The 19323-nt window shown below is 42.5% G+C and overlaps 2 pseudogenes; both read right to left on the bottom strand.

The window, feature by feature from the left end:
• Window positions 1-1769, bottom strand: LOC147462239 (phosphatidylinositol 4-kinase gamma 3-like; annotated as a pseudogene).
• A 1643-nt stretch (window positions 1770-3412) lies between these two features.
• LOC147462238 (glutathione S-transferase U25 pseudogene) lies at window positions 3413-4056 on the bottom strand (annotated as a pseudogene).
• Between the last annotated feature and the right edge of the window lie 15267 nt (window positions 4057-19323).

Below are 19323 nucleotides of genomic sequence, written 5' to 3'. Positions count from 1 at the left end.
CTATTCCAAATCATTTGCTTCCTTGCAAGACAATATGTTTGTGCCATTTTTGTCAATATTAGCAAGGTGTATGTCAAGAACGACAATCTTGTGTACCTGGGGTGTAATTCTTCTACAGGAAACTGAGACGTCACAGTTTCTTTTGGCATGTACATACATTTGAAGAGACCCTATTTTTGGAAGGGTTGAAGTAGTTTCTACAGTTTTTGATAGGCCAAAAGATTCATGGTGACATTTCACCAAAGTTGTTGAGGGGACTCCTGCAAAACCAATGAGCTTTTACCTGCATGTTTTATCATCATCCTTATGATCCAAAAGAAAAGCTACCACTCCACACAAAGCACCCTCGTTTAAGGACTTCTCCATTCTTAGAAACAGGTGGACCCGTAGGGTTATTTACAACCATAGGTTTCTTATCCTGTTGGTTTGAAAAACCCAATAATGAAAGACTCAAATTCATCTTGCATAAAATATACACCTCAAGACCCATCACGAGCTAAAACAGGAGCATGTCCCTCTTCTAGAATAGTTTTGACATGCTCCAAGAGATCTACACCGCTTACGATATGGTACATTTTGAGAGGCTTTCAACATTACTACTTTTTGTCAGGTAACGATCGTCAAATTTTTCTTCTACTTTGCTTGATGGAAGCCTCCTCATTTTGCCATGCAACATTAATTTGTTTGCCCTTCACCTTGTGAGAAACTTCTAATAACTCTTATGTCAGCCCCAATAGCATGCATTATTGTTTTTACAATGTTGCTTAAAAATAAGTGCACTATAGCATCATCCCCCACTAAAAATTACTCAATTACCATGTCATCCTTTGAGATTATGACCTTTCAGTGCGAGTTGTAGCTTGTGAGTTGCAAATCTAGCTTCTTTCATTAATAAAATTTATTTTAAGTCTCCATTCTATCAGTTCTAAAAGCATGCTCCTTGCCACTAATTGTTTTAATTGTCACTACCTATTATTCTAAAACTTTCACAACCAAATGCACACACTTTCCATTTGTGAGACCGTAATCCTTCACTAAGCATCTTGACAGCAAAGCTCACGGCCTCCATATGTTAGTCTCTAGTGCTTTACATAAAAACCTTGCACGCTTCAATCCATATTTGTTTATAAGCAAACCGTCACCACTCTGAGAGTCTAGGAATAATATGATGCGATTAATAATAGTTTACTAAGACATTATTATTGTGCTCCGAAGATGACTCTCATCAATCCCAAGGGATAAGCAACGACCAATAGCGATGGTTACGCTTTGTTGCAAATGGCTCTCTCTCTCTCTCTCTCTCTCTCTCTCTCTCTCTCGTCTCTCTTTTTCAAGACAAATTACCTTATTTTGGAAGTTTTAATAACCCTTTGAGAAAATCTAGAGGCATGTCTACACAACATTGAAGTTGCATACGATAAATATGCCAAAAAAGGGGCTATATAACATACCTTGCAGCCGACGGTCCAGCACAAAAAATTGATTATTATCAGTTCCCTAAAAATCAAAGACAAATATATACATCTATTGAGGCACACTTGATATGTCAAAAGATTACCACACAACATCACTTCTTGTCCTTATTAACCTTCCCATAGAGTGTCCCCTTTGACAATCGCAAATGTCTTAAAGACCAATTCCGCATTTGAGCCCATACCTTCGAGAGTTCACTCATTGAATTCCTGTAGACGTTCCACAAACCTTGCATTTGCAAATCTAGTGGCACCCACCCGGGCAACCTTAGGAGCAGCCTCGTGGTCCTTGGACATCACCTTTTTGAGCAATGTCCTTGCTTTGCTTGCATAGTTCGATGACGTTATTGGGAGTTCCTTGAAAGCAGTTTCATGAGCAAAAAATCCAAGAATATTATTAGTGTATTGAGCACTTCATTCTGGTATGTGAGGCTCTTTTTTATCTCTCCTTCAGGCCATGGCAAAAAGGAGTTGCAACAGACGTAATAGGTAATTCTCTCTCTCTCTCTCTCTCTCTCTCTCTCTCTCTCTCTCTCTCTCTCTATATATATATATATATATATATATATATATATATATATATATATATATATATATATCTTGGGCTAATTAAGATTAACACTAGGTTGGTAACCTAACAGGACATAAAAGTGTCCTTTCAGGGTTTTGAAAAAAACCTCCAAAACCATAGTAGATCCACTCATTTTGTAAAATCCTTTCATGAGGTTATAGTTCAAGGCCTACTACACATGGAAAAAATAAGAAACTTTTAAAATTTTTCATCTTTTGGTCACACCAAGCCTCCAAAGTTGATGGACCAATACATTTTCATCCAAAGAGTCATTTCTTACGTTTTGTTGCATAAAAATAAGATTAGGGATTTTTGTAGGGCTTGAGATAAATTCCCTAGTTAACTTCAATGGGTTGGTGATCAGAACATATGATTGCTTCTCACTCACTATTTTTTGTTTTGCCAAAAGAAATAGGTACAAAAAAGTTGAATTTTTACCATTCTGCAGACCTATCATCAAAGTTTCTATAGCCACACTCAATACAAATAATATATGCATGTTTTCTTAGTTCCGTATTGTCCTTCAGGTTCATAAGGAGCCATGGAGAATGTCAAAATAATAATACATCTCTTACCAAGGGGAATCTTAGGGACAAAGATGAAGTGCTAAATACAGCAAATATGAAAAAACTGGGTTCAACATTATGAGTTGTAGAATCCCATAGAAAGTATTCAGTATCTAGCCAAATTTGATCCTTATGACTAGATATGGTTACTAACTACAAAATTCATGTAGTTGTCACAAGAAACTAACAATATTGAAAAAGCTATACTTGATATACTAGAATGTTTCGTTTTCTTCTATAATTGGAAAAATCAACCATCGTTGTCTACTATGCAAAATAGGGGATTAGGTGCCCCAAAACTCAAGGAATATTAGCTTTATGTTACAATATGCAACATAGAAAATCAAAACTGCATTTGGATATCATGAAAGCCACCAAAAAAATTATAGAAGAGCTAAAATTGGCTAAAAAACAGGATTTGACAATTTTTGTAATTTGGTCATAACTTACGACTTTAACATTTATTTCTCCCTAGAAGCATCAGGACATGTTGAGGACTACTAAAGATAGTTCTCTAGCATTATAGACCTCACAGACATGAATTCTAGAGTGGTATAGTTGCAAAAAGTTGAAAAAAGCCAAAAACAAGACCCGTTTTTTCACACAGTTTAGGTTGTGAAATGTTGTGCAAGGACAAGGTTAAAGATGGAATTGATATTCCAAAAAAATGTCGAGTTTTTTTCAGCTCATGAGACAACTTTCTAGACAGATAGCACCTCAAAATCCATTTTGAAACTCTTGACATAATTCAAGGAAAATGGTCACTTAACAGGACATAAAAGTGTCCCATTACCAACCTAGTGTTAAGGTTCCTGAAGCCTCTTTTGGTCTGCCTCCTTCACACGTGGCCACTCCAATACAATCTCCTTCCACTGTCAAATGGGGGCACCTATCAGCTTCCCAGATCTTGAACTCCCCCAAGGCCTCATAAGGCAGAGGAAGGGGGCCAAGGCAATGTCCACATACCATATTCTCTACCCTCCAAAAAATCGACCTCCAGCAAACACATCGTGGAGGGCTCTATCCAATGTCTCGAGCACCTCGATGAATTCCTTCCGGCCTTGCCCTATCTTCTCTCCTTGGAAGCTTTGAACAATCCACGCTCTGGCGTTGTAGAGCTTCTTGTCAACAAAGTCTGCCCAGGAGTAGGGGCGACCGCAGTGTGGTATTTATTGTCGGAAAGAAGGGATACATGACCGGGAGAGGGTCAAACTTCTTCAATGTATTGCAAAGCCACCAAAGACTCGGAAACAGGGTTGCCGTTGTGGATGAGCATAGGGATCTTCTTGTGGATGGGGTTAACTTGAAGGAAGAACTCACTCTTGTTTTGAAGGTCTTCCTCTATGTACTCTTATTTTACCCCCTTTTCATAATTAAGGGCAATGAGGACTGGCAAGGCAAACATGGTGCACCATTGGTGGAGAACCTTGAGTGTCAGTGTGGCCATGGCGAATTACAACACTGCACCAGCAATTGAGAAGCCAAGGATTTTGTTTTGAGGTCTCTCTCTCTCTCTCTCTCTCTCTCTCTCTCTCTCTCTCTTTCAATAGTTTCCTACGATGTTAAAATAATTTTCTTCTTCCTCTCTCTCTCTCGCGCACGCAACGAAGTCAAGCTGAAATATTATGTGGATGCGCCAAGAGCCTTGGAGAATTTTCTAAGCAACTCTCTCACTGTTCGGGAAAAATGTGTCTCAACTTAGTAGCCTGCCGTTTCCAATTCCAGAAATACTGGTTGAGGGCAAGGATAAAAGGAGAAATTCCGCCCCAAAATAGAGAAAAATAGTGGTAAAACTTGGAAAATGCCCCTAATTTTCTAAAATTTCCTCTTGGCATACTCAAGGAAAGGAATTTTGTATGTTTGCAAAAGTGATCTCTCTCTCTCTCTCTCTCTCTCTCTCTCTCTCTCTCTCTCTCTCTCTCTCTCTCTCTCTCTCTCTCTCTCTCTCTCTCTCTCTCTCTCTCTCTCTCTCTCTCAGACTCACACACACACACACACACGCGTGCGCGCATGGTGTACAATGACCCTAGTTGCTTCTCTTAGTTCTCTGTCTCTCCAGAGTCCAACCTCTCTCTCTCTCTCTCTCTCTTTCTCTCTCTCTCTCTCTCAGACTCACACACACACACACACACACACACACAGTGTGCACAAAAAATGGCTCTTGCAACATGCATAAACACACATTGTGTGCACAGAATGCATGCCCCTACTATAGCAGGTCGTCTCTCTCTCTCTCTCTCTCTCTCTCTCTCTCTCTCTCTCTCTCTCTCTCTCTCTCTCTCTCTCTCTCTCTCTCTCTCTCTCTCTCTCTCTCTCCATCCAATTTCACATACATACGGATAGCAGTGCACGTCCTGCAGTTGATCTCTTCCAAGCTTCATCAATTCCATGCATATCGTCGAGGGCTTTGAGCTCACCGAGTTGCTGGCAATTCTTGCAAGTTGCAGCATGCGCACTGCACGCACGCGCGCGCACACACACACACACACACTGCAGGTACAAAATTACGAATATCGAGCTCATCAGCAACTCTTATAGCATTGTGCGCGCACACACACACACAAAGGTGATTGTCCACACACGGTCTGCAAGTACACCATACGAAAATCATATCGTGCTGCTGCATCATCATTTCTCTCTCTCTCTCTCTCTCTCTCTCTCTCTCTCTCTCTCTCTCTCCCTCCGGTTTCTCTCTCACACACACTGTCACAGTGTCACACACACTAAGTGAACATGAATGATGGACATTAGTTGTAGCCTACAAGACAGTACCAAATATTATGAGCACGTGCAACAGAAGAAGGAGAACCAAACACGTGGATGCCTTCTTTGAGCTCAAAAAATTTAAGCTGCATTATATTTAGTATAGAAGTATAGATTATCTTTTTAAAATTCAATAATATGTACCAGGTTTTGACACCTCACATCTCCCTTTAAATCATCTCATTGATCTCCCCCTTTTCCCCCCCATATAACCCTACAACTCATAGATGTTATTCCCATGCTATGTACTTGAACAACACCACTCAAAGTTATGACCTTTGCACATCCATATCCTATACTCATATTCACATCATAGAATAGCTCCACTACTGTGCCCCAAATTCTTTCAATGTGACATGACTTGCCCATACCTTGAGAAGTGCACAATCACAATATAATGGTGATTTTAAAATAATGGAATTTGGTCTGAGTGTCTGTGCAAGTGCCTAGAGAGCCAAGTTTGATTCCTAGTGGAGAGAAAAATGATGAAGACATTTTAAAAATGCATAGGATAAAGGAGCCATACGGTAATGGAGCTATTTTGACTACTGGGTCTATTTTGACTTCTATTAATTAAGATTACGCCTCACACTTTGAAGAAAGTGAGGCCTTCCCCTTTGGCACAGTTCTCGTGTGGACCTACTCGCTCCCTTCCGCCAGGACGATAACATCCTGCCCGCGGTGCACCATCTCAGCATGCCTAGTCGCCTCTACTGCCCCCTGGTTGCATCCCCGCTTCTGCTTCCTGTGTAGAGATCTACGTGCGCTCCCTTGTATCTCCTTTGCAACCAATCACGGCACCAATGCCTCTTAATTTCCATGCTTTGCCCCTTTCCACTGCCATGCTCAACAAAAAGTTTGTCCATCTCTCTGTTGCATCGGCCTGGCACACCATAAAAATGTCTCCCCCTCATCCTGGTACACCATGATATGTCTCCCCCTCGTCCGGTTTTTGCTCGTTAGAGGCATGATGCATCCCAACTTCGCCTTCTCAACACTTGATGAAAAGTGTAAGAGCGAGACACACACTGAGACAGACACACAAAGAGAGAGAGAGAGAGAGAGAGGCACTCAGAGCTAGGAAACAGTGAGAGAGAGGACCACTCTCGATGTGCGCTCTCTTGGCCCTATGCACCTGCAACAATACTAATCCCCTCTGCAGTATTCTGCCCACCTTGGCTCCTCCCCATCGTAGCCCTACCCTCCTTGTTGCCATGTAGACATCTTTGCAATGGTTGTCTCGATGGTCTTGCTCCACCCGTTTCATGCCCTCTGACCGCCCTGCCTTGGCTACCTCAACTCGGGCCAGCATTGCCGTACTCCTTCAGCATTTATGCACGGGATTCTGCTGGATGAGGATTTGATGATACCTTCAATCAACACCATGGAGAGAAGTTCATCGATACAGAATCGCGAGCACTTGCAAAATATCTCTCTCTCTCTCTCTCTCTCTCTCTCTCTCTCTCTCTCTCTCTCTCTCTCTCTCTCTCTCTCTCTCTCTCTCTCTCTCTCTGTGCTCCAGTCGACGTGCCGCATGTCTCTTTCGTTTGCCCCTTCTCTCTCCCCTCCGTCCACGTCACTGACACTCACCTTTTCCTTCCCTTCAACCAAAAGGATCTTCAAAGATGTTGTCTAATTCAACCATTTTCCAAGATTGGCACGACCTACTGGAGCTATATTGCATACAGTGAAATTGTTACACCTCCAACCGAGCTCTAATTAGGGATTTTGGATGAAGGGCTCAAATAATGCGCCATGAGCGCACACATCTATAGCAAAACGTTGTAGCGCGATCGGTACACGCTAGCTCTATCACGAGCATAAATGCAATTTCTAGTGTCACAAAAAAAGGGGTGACTGTTGTATCCATCAAGGGGGTATCTGGAGAAATTACAACCAGCAAGGCTTGAAGATGAGAATTGATGGCCAACAATTCATCTAGGTTGAGATAACCAAGGAAACTTTGGCTTGGTGTTGTCATTAAATTGGCGCTTAGAAGCCAAATACTTTGGGGCTAGAATGGGTCCTCAAGAGGGGGCCATTATTTTTTCGGATATTTACCCTAATTCCATTCAATTGACACCCACGCACTACTTGTAGATGTCCAAGAGAAAGAGAGAGAGAGAAAGAAGAAGAGAATTTTAACATCGCAGGAAACTATCCGAAGAGACCTTAAAGATCTATCCGATTCGGGCTAGAACGGGTCCTCTAGAGGGGGCCGTTCTTTTATTGGGATATTTACCCTAATTCCAATCAATTGACATCCCCGCACTACTTGTAGCGTCCGAGAGAGAGAGAGAGAGAGAGAGAGAGAGAGAGAGAGAGAGAGAGAGAGAGAGAGAGAGAGAGAGAGAGAGAGGAAGAAGAAGGAGATAATTTTAATGTCGCAAGAAACTATCCCAAGAGACCTTAAAGATCTATGTGACAGGACTCAAGACCTGCTATTCAAGAGGAAAATGGTAAAGAGAGAGAAATAATTTGCGACTTTTCCTTGTTAATTATACGTGGGTGGCTAGAGAGTTGGAGCCATCCATCTAAAAGTGCAAGCCGACGAGGGCCCAAATTTGGGTGGCGGTCCTTTTTCCTACACAATATATTCACTCCACTCTTACTGTTATTTAAAGATGGAGCCGCTCGAACAACACAAATTAACGTCGACAATAATGATGATGAGCAAGAGGATCTCGTCTTTCATTGGTTGCCGTTTTTTTTCTGCAACGTGTTGTAAGCCGAGAAGAACTCCTTGTTTGCCTTCTCCAGCTCGTCCAAACTGCAACAAAATGCATTGGCTTCAGCAAAAACTCTCTCTCTCTCTCTCTCTCTCTCTCTCTCTCTCATCCGCCCTACCTACTGCATAACAATTTTCTTTCACAACAATTAAAAGGTGGGCTGCCATGAAGCGACCTCTCTCTCTCTCTCTCTCTCTCTCTCTCTCTCTCTCTCTCTCTCTCTCTCTCTCTCTCTCTCTCTCATGATAAGGACCAGATCAATGTGAGCATGTTTGGCCAGGGCTTCCATGCACTCCTCTCGGCTCATCTTCATCAATAGGCAGCGCTCCATCCAACGTTGGACCTGAGGAGAAGAAAAAATGAGCAGGCGCTCTCTCTCTCTCTCTCTCTCTCTCTCTCTCTCTCTCTCGCCCCCCCCCCCCCCCCCCCCCCCCCCCCGCGCGCGCACACACACACACAACGACCATAGAGAAGAGGCGAAGAGCATGGTAGCTGCAATAAGAGCGACGAGATGAGCTTGCAACCAGTCGCCTCCAACAGGTCTTGCTGCCCGAGTCTTGCTCTGAAGAAGAGGGTGTTATCCCTTTAAGTTACTGCACAAGCATGATAGTGCTCAGCACCTGCATTACCTGTGGTAGAGAGCACACGGGACACAAGAATAAATAACACAACTCACACTGGTGCATGAGGATGAGGCTAAAGCGCCACCAAGGGCAGGCGAGGAAGTCGATGATGTGGCTGTATGCAGGAGGGTGCTTAATGTGAGCCGCTCGAAGGTGTTGCCACTGTGCTATTCTCTCTCTCTCTCTCTCTCTCTCTCTCTCTCTCTCTCTCTCTCTCTCTCTCTCTCTCTCTCTCTCTCTCTCTCTCTCTCTCCCTCTCCTACACACAGGTTATGCGCACGCAGTCGTACATGGCTCTCTCTCTCACTCACTCTCTCTCTCTCTCTCTCTCTCTCTCTCTCTCTCTCTCTCTCTCTCTCTCTCACACACACACACACACACACACACACACACACACACACACACACACACACAAAGACAACCTGTCCTAGGATTCTCTCTCTCTCTCTCTCTCTCTCTCTCTCTCTCTCACACACACACACACACACACACACACACACAAAGCCTGCCAGGCAGCCAAGAGTTGACGCGTATGTCACAATCTCTCTCTCTCTCTCTCTCTCTCTCTCTCTCTCTCTCTCTCTCTCTCTCTCTCTCTCTCTCTCTCGTCTCAACACGAGACTGTCGCAATTCATTGGAGTAATAAAAGGAGGCAGGACGACATAGCAGCGATGAAGGTAGCCTCAAAGTTGGGGAAGGTGCAGTCCGTGCAACGTCTGGAGAACTCGACGGTGAGGTGAAGCCTGAAGGTCTTTACTCGAAAGGTTTAAAACCCTCCGGTGCACGACACGTGGAGCCTTTCTCCTTCTTCAAAAATTTTAAGCCACATAATAGAAGTATAGATGGAATTTGGATTCGATATCATGCACCATTTCACTGCAGAATATGATTGGTTGTTTTTTTACATTGACTTTACGTCAACTTTGTAAGTTTCACGAATAATTGTCTAAATTTCGTTTCTTTTGAGGCCTGTTTTGTGTGCGTGTGTGCGTCTCAACACTAAGTGACACCTTTATTTAGGGAAGAGAGGGGGAGGGGGGGGGGGGGGGGGGGGGGGGGGGGGGGGGGGGGGGGGGGGGGGGGGGGGGGGGGGGAGAGGATGGGATCAAGAGCGGGGAAGTTCACGTATGAAGATCGAGAGATCGAAGCTGCAGATGTCTGCTTAAAAACTAAACCTAAACATGCACTAAATTTGGAGAACGTGGGTAATGCATATCAACTCACAATATTACATCATAAAAATGATTTTAGATACACAATATGCATGCGGGTGAGGTGGTTAGCCTATGTGACCTTAAACTTGGATCGCAAGGTCACGAGCCCCCCAACCCGGATCATTGATCCCATTTACTCTCCCCTGCATTAAATATAGGTGTTACTTAGCGCCAAGGGTGCGGGTGTGTGTATATTGTGTGTGTGTGTGAGTGTGTGTGTGAGAGAGAGAGAGAGAGAGGGAGAGAGTATATGCCTTGCACATCAATTTTACATTTCTATGGTTTTTATTATGATATTTTGACATCAAATCTCGAAATTGCAAGTAATATCCAAACAAATTATCTTAATTGTAAATCAATTTTCTATATTCTACATCTAATTGTATCTTTCTCTTTACGATTGTATTTTTGTAAAAGGCAAACTTTTTTTGAAAATTATAATTATATATTATTTAATTTTTTTTCAAAACTCACAATTGTGAGTGGATAGTATTAAGGACATCAAAAATATACACCAACCTCAAGCTCACACCGAGCCTTGAGGGTCAAATGATCACAAGTTCTCTGCTTGACAAAGAAACCACAACTACTCCTAGGCTTTACTTATTACAACACTAGTACGGCCGGCTGCCGAAGGCGGCCTCTCTCTCTCCCCTTCTCTCCCTCTTTGACATGCAAAGGGGCTTTTTTTAATTTTATACTTTAGCCTTCAGATCGCAGATTGCGACATGTGTAAAGGGCTCTCCTTTTCGCGATATTATGTTAGTAGATGTCATCATGATATGTATTGTGTTTGAAAGGGATCATAGAGCAATATATACTACTTATTCTTAACATACAACTCCCACAATAAATTTTATTTTGCTTCTATCAATTTAAGGAACGAGTGCCACGAGTTTTGGAGTAATTGAAAACTTCACTTGAGCGGGAAATGATTTGAAGCTAGCGAGAGGGAAGTTAAGTTTATTATTTTAACAAATTTAGAAAAGTTAGAGATAGAGCGTTGACACGAGGGCTCGAGAAAATTATTTTATAGACTTGCCTTTGGATCCCTTTCACCCCTTTTTGAGGAGGAGGAAAATTCTACATAAAAATTGAGCTTTTTAAGTAAAATTCTTGAAAATTAAGCCGGCCTCCTTGTCCCCTCAAGGCATGGGAGTGCAAAAAGAAAGAGAATAGACTTGGCTTTCTGAATCTCAAAATTTAGAAGTAAAGAACAAACAATGACGTGAAGTTATTGCTATATCATCTCCAAAGTTAAAAAGTTATTGCCCCTGCACGCAGAGAAACGGCCAAAAAAATTAGGCACTTTTACGACTAAAATACCAAAGAGCAGTTCAATCGTTCAAAGCTTCATGGAAATGAGATACATGGAGTGCCTCTTTTGTATTGAAATTTTAAAGTTCCAGTCTTCACTAAGGCTTGATGTGGAACGCCAACAAATATACAAAATCTTGACAACTTTTCTTTAGCGAAAGAGGCGTAGTTTTTGAGATGATTTGACACTTCGAAAGAGATATCTTTGCTCTCTGGGTGCCCTAGCCTATTATTGTATACCACAAAAAATGGAGCACGTGATCATGCTCTAAGGCTTACGCAGTGGGGGAGGCCAATAATGCTGCTTTTGACGTTAAAGAATATGAGTATTTTCAAGTCTTCCCTTCTCCTCCGAGATGGGCAATTTATTAGTGGGGGCACACACATAGTACATGAGCCCTAGTTGACTTTAGTGGTAGCCAAAGCTCTGGCAAAGGTAGATTCGTTTTATCCAAAACTTCCTTAAAATCAAAATATGGCCCTCTCAATGGGTTGTACAATACACAATTAGGAAACCTTGAATTTTCCTTAGCGGGCCATAGCTCAAAGCGGAGTATTGCTCAGCTAATCCTACTTTAGATCCTGTCTAGGAGATAAGATCAACACTTTCATGTACTCAAGCCATTCTGCTATTGCATTCATTTTCTTAAAACCCCCCTTCCCCCTCCCCGCCCCCAAACAAAAGGAGAACAAACAAAACACGTTCTCACAATTTTTATCAATATGATTCTTGAGTAGCCAACTTAAATCCTACTAGCTCACACGACTCGCCTTCGATGGATCTCACTCGCTCTTACCATGACACACATGGTGTTTAATTAAGTTGTGCATGTATTACCTTAATCGACTGTTTTCATAGTTAACACACATGACAGAGGTCTTGTTGAAGTAGTTCAACTTCTAATTCCTAATTCCTAATTCCTACAATAGGAAATCACTTGCCCCCCCCCTCAAGTTGTTGAATGCACTACATTTAGAGAGAGACCCTCACTCAAGGGTCCATATTCTGTGCAAAGAGCCTACTGCTTCCTAGCCTTGCCTTAATTGACGACCATACCCTATGCTTTTGTTTTAACAACAAAGGGAGGCAATGCAGATCTTGGCCATGACCGACGCTTGAGGATGACACACCTCTGTCTCTCTAAAAGGAGAAGTATTCTGTCATGCAATAGATATAAGCAAAGGGGTAACATAAGAATGCTGAGTGCAAGCAGACTCTCGAAGCACCCCACTTGTGTAAAGAGCTCTCTATGAACTCTATTCTTCAGCTGTTTGTCCCTTCACCCCTAATCACTTCACGCCACTTAATGAGCTAAATAAATACACAAAACTATCTCATCTCAAGCTATACGATGAAACTTGAGGAGAAAGGGAATAAAGTTTCAACAACCTCACAAACCTTTGTGACACAAACATAGTGGGAAACCATCCGACATGTACTACCAATCAACCAGTCCGTCATGTACTTATAACTAGCACCAACACCATTAGCAACATTTTCACCATCATGGCAATCTCTCTATCTCTTCTTCCCTATTAGGTGTACAGAGCTTGCGTACTTACCTACAATCAGAGAGAGAGAGAGAGAGAGAGAGAGAAGAGAAGAGAAGAAGAAGAGAACTTTTAAGTCAAGACATGTACTCCTAATATTAGAAAATAGGCGAGCATGACAAATTGCAATTATGACAACTCTACATGATTTATGCATGAAGCAATTCCACCCTCCAACAATGCCTCCTCTAGTTGTCCCTTGAACCTGCATGTCAAGCGCACCGGAATAAAATTTGCAAGCAAGGTCCATCAATAATTAGGTGCACCTTGGCGATTCCTTTCTAGAGCATACCCTTGCGTCAAAGAGCATTGAGTTGCAAGAGAGAGCCCTTCGGTTCCATGACCTTGACCTATGTGGAGGCCTTGCCTCACCATAATGGCACTCCATGTGACGACATTGCAAGGAGGAAACTCATGGAGGACCTATTGCGCTTTGTCATGTCCATTGCACTTGACATACATATTGACAAACGTGTTCCCTAAGTATGTGTTCTTGTCAAGCAACCCACTATCAGGACTATGACCATTTATCCTATCGCCTTCGTACAAATTCTTCTTCTTAGCACAGTCTTTAAGGAAGCTCACAATTTAAGAAAGAATTATTCTTTTAACAACCCTAGTCCAGCAATATCATCGTGAGTTCTTTTGCCCATATCAACATCTTGTGTACTGCCACATGCCTTCCAAGTTGTTGCAGTGTTTGCTCTTTACGGGAAGACATAAACGAAGAACACAAACCATTGGTTCGTTTACAAACAAAACCTTTTGTTTCAACTAACTCTAGAGGGGTGTTGGTCTTTCTACATAAGTTCTTAAAATGGATAGACAGGCATACTAGCTACACATAATGTTCTTGAAAAGATCACCACTGGCACAAAGAGACCCGCCTATACCTTTCACTATTTAAACAAACCAACAAATCACTAATTGTAGTAGATGAAATTCCACCGCACTCCCTTTGCAATTGAACAAAACTTGGAATGACCCAAAGAGATCTCTACATAAAAAAAGTATCAATTACATATGTGTGACAGATCTTGTGGAAACACTTATCATAGCAATTTAGTGGAAAATGTGTGCATTTTCCACTACATAATACTGCCCTAACCATTGTTCGCTTCAAAGAGAAGGCTATTGTAGTCCACAGTCAAAAGAACAAAAATATGTCCAGAACACAATACCATAAATCGAAACATGTCTCAGATGTGCAAGTAACTCTATACATAACAATCTATAACAATTTGGAGCATGTGTAAAACTTCTACAAAGTCCAAACCTAATATCCTCCAACAGCATCCCAGTTTGCAACTTGCTTCACATGGATCACGAACATGGACCCCCTAAGTGTGCGCATGCGCGTGTGGTCGGCGACTTGCTGCATTCAATGGCGTTGACATCCGCATACCAAAATTCACTCACTCTATGTGTGTGTGTGTGTGTCGTGCTCGCTGTCTCGCGGAGATCACTTATGAGACTCAGAGCACACTTGTCAGTTGATTTAGCTTCTTCCATGTGGCTCGGGAGGGTGCCAAAATACCTTCCTCCCCTATTATCTATAGTATAGATTTATATACCAACCTCTCTATCTCTCTTAATTGGTCCTCTCTCTCTCTCTCTCTCTCTCTCTCTCTCTCTCTCTCTCTCTCTCTCTCTCTCTCTCTCTCTCTCTCTCTCTCTCTCTCTCTCTCTCTCTTCCAACTAGTAGCACTTCTAGTTTCATTTTATATATTTTTTAACCCAAACATGGTTTCAGAATCACCAGTTTGTCTCATAGGTCATTTTGGCCTCTTGAAGACGTTAATATATATCATTTTGGCCTTGATCTTGGCGTTAATATATCATATCATTCCTTTTTTGTGGCCATCACTTCAAAATTCAAAGGATTACCTTATAAAAGCAAATCTGCTCGCTCTTCGGCTCTCTCTCTCTCTCTCTCTCTCTCTCTCTCTCTCTCTCTCTCTCTCTCTCTCTCTCTCTCTCTCTCTCTCTCTCTCTCTCTCTCTCTCTCTCTCTCTCTCTCTCTCTCTCGCGAGTCGCCACTGTTAATCTCTTGCGTTCCTCTATACTGTCTTCAGTTATGTTCAGACTTTGAACCATTCATTGCAAAGTTTGGAACAAGTGGAGGCCCCTCCTTACGTTTTGCCAAGCTCGTAGACAAGATTAGTTCAATAGAAAGGAAGAATCGATTTGGTGGACTAGAGATCCTATCCCCCAAATCTCATCCTCTCAGGTTAGGACAACAAGAAGAATTCACAATAAAGGTGTCAGAACTTGGTCAGATTTGTGGGACCCCGTCACCAAAAGCCGGCTTTCTCCAGAAAAGCTTCTAATCCAATCCTCTCTTCAACCTTGGGAGCTTCAACAGATAGGAAGGAGAATTTCTCTCTTCCCTAGGGAACTCTTATGGATCTTCGAGGTGTCGTGTCCCCTCTCCCCCAAAGATGTTAAGTGGAGAGGAGGTGCTGCCTTAAGCAACCCTCCTAACCTACTAGTGGAATTGAACCCCACGTTGCACATTACTCTGAATAAGAGATGGGACTTATCCCTATATAGGAAGCAGTGGAATTTTAAATTCCAAGCAATTTGGACCAAATGTATTCAACCCAAACAGTTGGTTTTGCTATGGCTGATTTTGCACAAAGCCATTTGGTCCGGGGGAAAAAGTAGAAGAATTGGGCAAAGTGATGGCCTCTGCCCAAGATGCAAAAGAGCCATTGAGGACATTTCTCACCTATTTTTGAGTTGCCCTGCTAACCTCCCAATCCTCCAACCATTGTTCGACACTTTCGGTTTTACCCCTAGTTGGAAACAAATATTTCTTGGGGACTCAGTGAGGTTATTAACTGAGTTTTGGGCTAGAAGTAGGGCTGGGTTCCTTTGGGTTATCTGGTTAGCTAGAAATTACTCCTTATTTGTAAGTTCTTACCAGACACCTAGTCTGAGAGTGCTTTTTGTTGGCTGTCATGTGGAAGATGCATCTCTAAAACTTGACCAAGTCAGAATATATAGAAGTAGAATTTTAGTGCTCAAGGATGCAGTTGAATACTTGACTTCTCTGGATGTGAGTGCTCAGATGACCCCCATTGACATGACATACGACTGGGTGCAAGAGATTTCAGAAGAGATCCATGAGTTTGCGAGGAAGTTCGAAGAAGCCAGGGTCTTTGTGGCTCGCCTTCAAGCAAAGATTGATAATTTATAATCTCTTTCTATGGTTTCACTTGCAAGTGCTTATGGATACTACATTCCTTGTAATTATTGTTGTTACGCCTTCCTTGGGTAAGTCGATGTAATCAGTTGCTTCCTACTTAATTCAAAAGCGCTTATTTGGTTTTTAAAAAAAGAGTTTGGCTACGCTACAACTGCTGATCCCAACTGCCTCAACTTTGTTGCAGGCTTGTTATTTATCGCAAATCCTATTGCAATGTTGCAACTTGCAGGATGCGTAGAGTTCAAAATCTCTCTCTCTCTCTCTCTCTCTCTCTCTTTTCCCCCCCCCCCCCCCCCCCCCCCCCCCCCCCCCCCCCCTTGTTGTGGACTTTGGAGGAGTCCACATTGCAAGCGTGTGTGAGTATCTACATTCAAAGTGGGCAGGGCCCAGGCCCACATGGCTATTCCACACACACACACACACAGATAGATAGATAGAGAGAGAGAGAGAGAGAGAGTATGTGCGTGCGAGCATTCAAATTATGCAGGGCTATTCAACTGTGAGAAAGAGAGATAGAAAGTGAGGGAGTCATCGCCTCTTCTCCTTGGAACTTGGAAGTGAATGAAGTCCCGTAGCGAGCGCCTCTTCTCCCTAGAAGTGATTGAAGTCCGGAGACATCAACAAAGGCAGTAAAATCACAGAGCAAGAGAGGAAGTCGAGGAACTCTCTCTCTCTCTCTCTCTTCTGGGCTTCAGAGGACACTGATTGGAATAAGGAGCTGATGCCACGTGTCGAGGGGGAGCCAGAATCCCTCCCCCTATTATATATGTATATATATATATATACAAGTGAGCTAGTGCAAATGCTTTGGTAGAGCAGCTTCAACATCTTTGAACCCCCTACATGTTGTTTGACACTATTTTTATCTTGTTAACAACATCAACTCAAGAAACATGTCAAAACTTGAAGGTTAGAAATAACCACATCACATTGTCCTTAGAGATGGTTCATGACACCACTCTAGCGACGACAGATCACAAACGTAATACCGATACAATCACATGTGCACATAACATAAAGATGTGATGGCATAAAATAAACATGATGGGGCATGGACAAATTGAAAGAATACAAATTATTAAATCATTACGGTGTCACATACCACGGCTGTGAGGTCCCCACCCCGTCGTATCAAACAAGGGATCTGATGGTAAACCTGGTGGCCACTAGATCTATAGCGGAAGCAAACAAAATGGTTCAGGGTTCAACTAGCGGACGATCTCTCATCTCAAAGTGAGTCGAGTTCGAGCCTACTAGCAGCGAGATCTAGCTCCACCTCGCAGGGGAAGCGTACTTAACTATCTAGCGATCCTAAGACCCACCTTCCAAGAGGAGAGAAACCCCGAGTGCCTTTTTCCCCATGTTTCAGAGGCACGTACTCTCGAGGATTCGCCGCTCTAGGGGCAATGAGTAATACCAATATCGAGTAAGCACTATGGGGACAGAGAGTTCCCGACCAATCGGGACCACCCGTCTCATAGGCATTGGCAACTCGAGCCAAGCCCCCACTTTCCACCCCCACACTCACACTTCCTCGTGTGACCTAATTACTACCACAAAGGTTGTTCAACATAGATATTCCTTGTTTAATTCCGAATCACATGGTTCGTTAAAACAACCCTTCAACCAGTATTGCAAACAACACCAAGACAAAATTCTAGTAAAAATTCTACTCAAACTTATTCATAAAAGTTCCAATGTTTTGAAGGTACAACATCCCCCCTCCAGCGAGAGTTCACTCCTCCCGTTGTCGCCTAGCTGCCCATACAACTAGGTATGTCCACAGCATAGAAAGCACGACATGGACATTCCCACCGCATAGAAAGCAAAACGTGGGTTCCCACCGCTTAACCAGCAGTTGTGGGTATCCACTGCTTAACCAGCAGTTGTGGGTATCCACCGCTTAACCAGCAGTCGTGGATTCAAGAGCCCTTAACCAGGAACTCTGCCCCCTGTGATCAGTAGGGGGTTCATGACTAATTCAACATTGGAAATAGAATGACCATGCCGAGCTAAATTTTCCCTGGCAGACATTCTTTCCTCTTGCAAACAACATACCCATCAATCATTTCTTTCCTACTTTATTCTTAAATGTACTATGTATTCAATGCCGAGGTTCTGTCGGATTTCTCCAACATGTTCGGGGATATGTTCATTCCTAACTAATCGTATGCAATGTTAATTAAACAACTTGAATAGAAATTGGGACCTACCTCTTCCATTTGTTCGTCCATAGCCCGTGAGATGGCCGGTATTTGCTCGTCCATGGGAGCCTTTCCTTTTCCCTTGACATTGCTTGTTCCCGCCTCGCGGTCGTGGGCTCCACCGAAGCAAGTTCTCTTAAACGGGGCCATTTTTCTCACTACTTAAATGATAGACTTGAAAAAAAAGAGCTAAGGTTCGAGAGTAACATGACAAACCAATCGGCAGATTAGATTTATTAAAGACTCCTCCTTATGCACGAGGTTAGATTTTTCCCTTTTTGCCCTAGCAATTTTAAGGGTAATTCTTTATCCACCCTATGGGGAACGACTCTAAGGTTAATTACTTGGCTTAGATGATTAAGAAATTCAGAGTTTTTCTAATTGATTCACGAAAGATATGAAGTAAGCAAGCTCATTCATTTTCCTAGAGCAATATGAAGGTGCAGAGTGACTGTAGGCATGTGTGAGGGAAAAACCTTCTTCTTATTGGACTAGTGACGGATTAATTTTCAGCCTTAATCGCATCTAAATGTGGGAGAATATTAAGTATAATTTGATTACAACTCTATTGAGTAGTGAAAGATTGAATTCTGATAAATCTAGTACACTATTACTAGCTGACAGTTTATTGACTATACCGCCTAGAGAGAGAATCTTTTCTAATCATGCATTAATCCTTGATTAAGGATGATGAATGGCTGAATAAATTAACTAAATGAATGATAATTATGTAATGAAGTATAGCTATGAAAACTTAAAGAGCAGCTATAGAGAATTATTGCTAAAAGTAAGCATAGTAGACAAGAATTATGAGTGGGTAATGATGAGATTAAGAAGAGCAGTAATTAAACCATAATTACCGTGATTAGGGGCTGAGAATCCTCTTAAATTTCTGATGCAATGAATCCTCGAGATGGGAATTTTGGCACCACCTCCCTCCTTGCTTCTCCTTCAAAAGCTGTGTGTGTGCCGGCAGCACCTTCCCAGTGTGTAGGTGTGTGAGTATGCAATGAGTGTGTGTGAGCATATGTGTGTGTGTGTGTGTGTGTGTGTGTGTGTGTGAAGGACTTTAAATAGGCTCCTACAGGCTGAAAATCGACCA

This window comes from Adiantum capillus-veneris, chromosome 3 (genome assembly GCF_014529385.1).
Source record: "Adiantum capillus-veneris isolate H3 chromosome 3, ASM1452938v2, whole genome shotgun sequence".
Taxonomy (NCBI): Eukaryota; Viridiplantae; Streptophyta; class Polypodiopsida; order Polypodiales; family Pteridaceae; genus Adiantum; species Adiantum capillus-veneris.
This window is presented reverse-complemented; position numbering and strand designations above follow the sequence as displayed.